This window comes from Phaethon lepturus, unplaced genomic scaffold (genome assembly GCF_000687285.1).
Source record: "Phaethon lepturus isolate BGI_N335 unplaced genomic scaffold, ASM68728v1 scaffold10787, whole genome shotgun sequence".
Lineage (NCBI taxonomy): Eukaryota > Metazoa > Chordata > Aves > Phaethontiformes > Phaethontidae > Phaethon > Phaethon lepturus.
In genome coordinates, this window is record NW_010554042.1 from 39,643 (window position 1) to 46,147 (window position 6,505).

The following is a 6,505-nucleotide window of genomic DNA, read 5'->3' on the forward strand; positions in this document are numbered from 1 at the left end:
AAAAGAGAACACAAGCCCAAGGTCTGACAGATGTGGTTGTGCTAGGACATCGCTAAAAATGTTATGCATTTTAAAGAAGTACTACAAAACCTAACAAGCCAAAAGGGGGAAAAAAACCCTTACAAAAATCAAAGTTGATCACAGAAAAGTCTACAAAGGACTAGATCAGAAAGACAGAGGTCTTCCTAGTTCAACTGTAAGAAACACTGGACGGACACGTAATGATTTACTGATGTAAAATCTGGAAAGCAGATGACTACAAATACATGCCCACTTTAACATTTCAATTTCTGATTCCATTAAAACTAACAGGACCGTGTTTAATACAAAGGCCGGAATGACGAGGAAGCTGCGAGAGCAACAACCTTTTAAAGATTTTGTTAGTTTTGGTACGATTCTAACAAAACTGGCAGTGAGAACGCTAGCAAATGACAAATCTCAGCGTTCAGACCTCCTAGCATTAAATATAAGTTAACGATCCACAGTTTTTATTTAACATTTTGAAATGAGTCATCTAAATTAACATGATGTTTTAATCAGGCTTAATGGAAGCAAACTGAAAATATACAGTGTCTGGGCCCACGCAAAAGCAATAATGCAGAAAATAAAGAAATGTGATCTAAACATCAAGCAACATTAGGAACCTGCCAAAAGTGCTAATGATTTCCAACTTAAAAGGCAGAAAAAGGAGGGGGAAGCAAAAGAAAATCCCAAAGCTTTACAGCTTCCACAGCTTCAGCACTGTACATCACCTATCAAATGGTAAAAATGAAAGCCAGCATGACCGAATAACCATTTCTGTTCTTGCCTTTTGGACATTAAAGTTTATAGGTAGCTGCTACTTACTCCAGTGCACATGTGAGATTGCTTCAAGTTCAAAATTCAATTGTAAAATGAATGCTAAAAAAAACACAAACAGCAAAACCCACAGCCCTCCCTGCTGACCGCTGTAGGGGAGACTTCGCTTTACCCTCTTTCATCCCCTGGGATGAGGGGCAGTCACTCTGCATAAGGGAAAAATTGAACGCTTGATGCCAGGAATCTTGACATCATGGGAAACTTTTATAGAAGTCACCAAATAATATAAAAATTGGCAACACTACTGGATTTGCTTCATTTTCATTAAGACGACAAGAGGAGGCAGTGGAGATTTGATGAGCCCGTAACAGCACTGTGACCTCCACACATTATGAAGCAGCAAGAGCCCGTCTGTAAGGGACACAACATTTTAGACTTCTAGATTAACTTCCACGCCTGCGATACACTAACAGGCAATATATTTTCTGTTTCAGCTGCTTAGAGCATAGCAGCACTCGTATAGTCAGCGCGCCAGACTAAGGCACAAGCCTAAAGAATGAACTAAAATCCTTTGAAAAAACAACAAACCTCAGCTACTGCTTTTATCAGTCGCATTCGCTGTCTAGCACGTTAGCACCTTTCACAGCAATAATTTCCTTTTAGAGAATCACCAAACCTGAATTCAGAGTCAGCACATCAATGTGCTTATGTTATAGAGGACAGATCTTTGTGCAGTGCAACACTATGAATCAGCAACCGATTACTATTACATGCTGACTGAAATCTAATGATTTGCACCACTACTATGGGCAACTGGCAGGCACGATTGCATGACACTGTAGGTTATTTTTTGATTTACAGCATTAAAAAATTATAGTATTTCCAGATAAAAAAAATTACAAGTGTTCTGCACATAAAACATTATGCATGTAATAATGCCAATTTAAATGCAAATATTTTTACAAGACAAATTTTAAAGTTAAGGTGGTTTAGTTTTTTTGAACAAATTTGAATAGCTAGAAAAAACATGAAACTTAGGACACGTGATGTTTTCTTCAGATTTTTTGAAAATAAAAATGTGCTACACAAAAAAAGACATTTCTAAACTGAATCATGGTAGCACATGCATTGTTAGCAAAAGTTATTTTCACCAACAGAAATGCTGATCTTGTGAAAACTTTCTATGTGTAACAGGTTTTACTTAGTTTTACTTTCAAGTATTCTTAAGGCATTTACCTACATAAAAGTATGTGATGCTGACTTTCTTTTCACATACATTTAAAAGGCAAACTATGAAGTCATACTAGACATGTTGTCATATAGCGGAACACCTTCCTTCTCCCGTTTCAAGTATTTTCAGGCTGAGGGGCATGTTTGGTGTTGTAGTGGTTCTAGGAAAGCAGGCCCACACTTTGCAGCAAACAGCCTTCGCAGATGAGGAGAGACCCGCAAAAACTGGCACAGATTACAGCAAGTAACGCTGCATCATTCCTCCTCTTACATTGGCACAGTAGAAGGTCATGAGCAAAAAGTGCATGAACTTTAAATGAATAACCTGAAAAATTTGGGAAATTGAAAAATTAGTTTGCTGGGTTTTTTTAAATTTGAACTCTCTATTTGTTCTGGTTGTCTGGTGAAGATTGGATTCACTTCCCCTTCTTTACTCCCTTGCAATAAACACCTTTTTTTCAAAGGAATGGTACAACATGTGCAAAGACTACAGGCCAGCCTAACACACAAGCTTGTAGAGGTGAGGCAGAATGCTGTGAATGACAAAAGCAACTTGTAAAAGAAACTTAGAAAAAGACTTTGTAATAGGGAAGACACTGGAATACAAAATAACCTCTAAACTTAGTGTCTCAAAAACTTTATTAATTTTCAGAATTTTGAGATGCTAGTAATTATGAGCATCATAAGAACACTCAAAGTATATGACGCCTCTTCTTTTTTTAAAATACAAACTCCCAGGTCATAGTTAATGCAACCGCAACCTCAAAAATGAATCTGTCTTTCAATAAAAAACATTGTATTTATTAGAACAGTTAATTGTTTATTGTATAATTACTAGTTGCTGGAATGTAGATTCTTATCTCGAAAAAACCCTGCATATATGCCTTCAGTTTACATAAGCTTATCCTAAACACAAGCACAGCAATCTGAAAGAAGATTACTGCCCTAGGGTCTTTTTATAAAATTTAGCTTTTAAATAGATGAACTTATACAGCATGTAATTCGCCTATCAAAAATACATTAAGCATGGCAAATAACATTATGGCTATCTAGCCTTTTGTACTCTAGTTTCAAAGTTTGTTAAAATTCCATATGAGTTCTCACTTGTACTGAAATGTCAGATTATTTACTGAAGAGACATTCACATTACTCGGTACTTAGTTATTTGTTTTCATTAGTTGCTATACCGTGTTCCAAAAACACTTCCCCCTTATCACTGATATATCACAGAGATTTCTCACTTCTACTGGCATAGCTAATTGCACGATAGAGTGATTACTGCTAGAAAGTAATACAAATTTGACAGACAAATTTGGAAAATAGCTCCCCCAAAATATTTTTCACTGAAAAGGTCCATTCAATTTTAATAAAATATTTAAGTGTCCTTTTAGAGATGTCCTATAAAGTGCCATCGTTATTTGTCATTGCTGTAATGATGCAATCAAAAAATCCTTATGACAAGGAAAGTGAAATGACTCAAACATTAATCTGTTTTTTTCCAGCTACATCAGTTGGGCTAATGGAAGATTATTACCTCTCCAGTAAAATTTCTGGAAGAAAATGTATAGCCACTGCACTTAATTGTTACTAAAATACCTCAAATTTGATTTACAACTCCTTTTTGTTAGCCTGGATTAAATCTTTCCTGAATCAACTCTTCACATATCTGTTTATACTGCTATTCTTATGATAATTTATTTTCACAGAATTCTTCAATCAAATAGTTTCATACGAATTTAGGTCTCCAACTGCACAAGGTTATTGGGTTACATTGCACTCGCCACCCTCCTCACCTGACAACACAACTATCTGGTTTGCGCTTTACACAAGTGATACCTGCATTTCTGCACTTCAAGCTCAGATGGATCACTTTTACAAGGAAACAAAATTTAGTTGCAGTAAGTACTGGACATACAAGTAAGTCTTTATTTTTAATTCTCTCCTTTTCTTCAAACAACTTTGCTTTCCTAGGCTTCCATACACAATAAAATACAGAAACAAAAGCACTTTAAACAAGTATCTTTGTTTACTCAATACAAAAGTACATTACACGGAAAGAGGACATTTTCATCTTTGTGCTTTATTTTCTAGATCAATTGTCATCAGAGCTTAGCATTTTGTAAGACTTTTTGTTTGTTTGCTTTTGGTTTATCGGGTTTTTTTAAGTTTAGTAACAGCAATTATTCAAGCTCTAGGGAAAATTATAATGCTTATGTGAAAAACAGACCAGGACTCTTAAGCAGCAAAGGCTACTTCTGTGTGCAATACCTTGTTCTTTTGTTCTCAGGCTCTTGTAATTCCTGCCTCTCATATAAAGGAAAATTGCTAAAAAACCCACATTAAACCACAGAGCATTTGCAAATTATTCAAACGGTGCAGGCTGCGCTCAAAGCGAAACCGGACACCTACGAGACAAGTAGCTGCACAGGAAACTCCTGCCTGCAGGAGAGGCGAGAAGGCCCCGCGCTCCCGCCGCCCCGAGGGGAAGCCTCGGCGCCCCAACCCCGGGCTCCTGCGCAGGCCAACGAGTCCCAGACCCAACCCAACCAAACCCAGCGAAACAATCGGCAGCAACCCAGCACGCACCATACAAGTGATCCGAACTGAGGCGGACCCGGGAAGCAATTTGAGCTCATTTTTGGGCCGCCTGTTCTGCCTTACAGAAAACAAGAGGAGCTTCCTGACCCCCGTGGGAAGATACCTAGGCAGATGGTCCACTTTAATTAAATCACCAAAAAGGAGATTAAAAGAAACATTGATAGCCTCGTGCTGACACGGAAATACCTTACAACTCACACTTTGCGTTTTACCTGACTTGAGACAGATGCGAAAATAGGGGAAATATTACGCAATTTCCCCTCTCTAACCCAAAGCTCAGACACTTGGCAAAGGGGTCTCTCCCCAAGCAGCTCTTTAGCTATGCAACAGCGAGTTCCAGTCAGAGGCTGAAAGCAAAGCCGCTTAAGATCCAAACACCACAAAAATGACAAACGCATTTCTAAATACTAAAAACACTGTTCTAAATGCAAGATACATAAACTGATATGCAGCTCACCTCTCCTTTTGTTCACTATATTTGATTTTAAACATGTAAAATACAGTTCCAGCTTGCATTATCTGTTGGCAGGTTCATATATAGAATTGTTCTAATATTAGACACAATGTTTTATATTTTGCTTAAATACTTATCTGTGCTAGTTTGCCTTTATTCACAGCATCCCATGGAGACAGAATGGAAGAGTATTATTTGGAAACATTACTTCAATTTAATGCAGATGAAATGGAGGGTAAGTGGCCTTTCGGCCAGCATGCGCTTCAGCCCATTCAACAGAGTTCACCACCATTTGCTAGAGTCTAACTGGAATGTAATTTGCTATCTAAGGTTTATCTGCAGCTCAGAATAAAATTAAAATTTCAAAGCAATGTTATAGGTAGACATATTTATCCAAAAATGGGTTTGATCTTTTATTTTAAAAAAGCAATGACTCTAAGGTAGCAGAATCATAAAGGATGGACATATTTGTCTAGAAAGTTGCTACTTAAATTAGTTTAATACTATTAATAACTTCAAATCACTTCTGTCCAACAGACAGGCCAACGCACTTCTGGAAGTTTGAAAGTAAACCCATACCGACAACAGAAAATGTTTCAGAAATTAATTCCAATGGAAAACGAAGAACAACTAACTCCTGCGCAGCCCAGGGACTCATTTCAGTGCAAAACATTTATTTAGAAATGTTTACAATGTGTCATTTTTCACCTCTATTTCCAAGCCCCAGACAGGCTAAAAATAAAACAAACCAAAAAAAGACCCTGCAAGAACAAAGTTGGTTCAAAGCTTGCAGAGGTTGGCAGGTTCAGGGAAAAACGGAAACCTGCCTACTCCCTGTATTTAAATCCCCTGATCCTCTCATTAGAGGATACAAGACAAGACAATCCTTAACATTTGAAGGTTCAACCAACATTTGCACAAAGGGAAAGAATATTTAACCATCTAGAACAGTTATGGTATCCACGAGACAAAAGAAAAAATAACCTGCTACTTGGAAAAAAAAACGTCCACCACTGAGAAATTACATGAAAAGCATCTCTAAAATTAATACATCTTAAAAGATACACACAGCCTTCCTTTAGGAACAGCATCCATCTTTAGCATTTGTCTGGCCTGTTTTTGAATTATCACATAAAAAGATAAATAGATGCCAATATTTTAAAGTATCATTACCTATCTAAAAATACTACTCTTCAAAATAGAAGATGACTTTTAGAAAGATGGCAAATACAGAATCAGACTCCAGTATTACGGTATTTCAGTAAAACACAGAAGAGCAGCATTTTATTGACAATCTCAACGGTTCATTGTATCACATCCTTCTTTTTTAATGTCATTACAGACTACATATTCAGTGCAGAATATATCAAGTCGTAACATATCAAAGGCAATCACCCTTCACAGAATCACTAGGTTGGAAAGGAC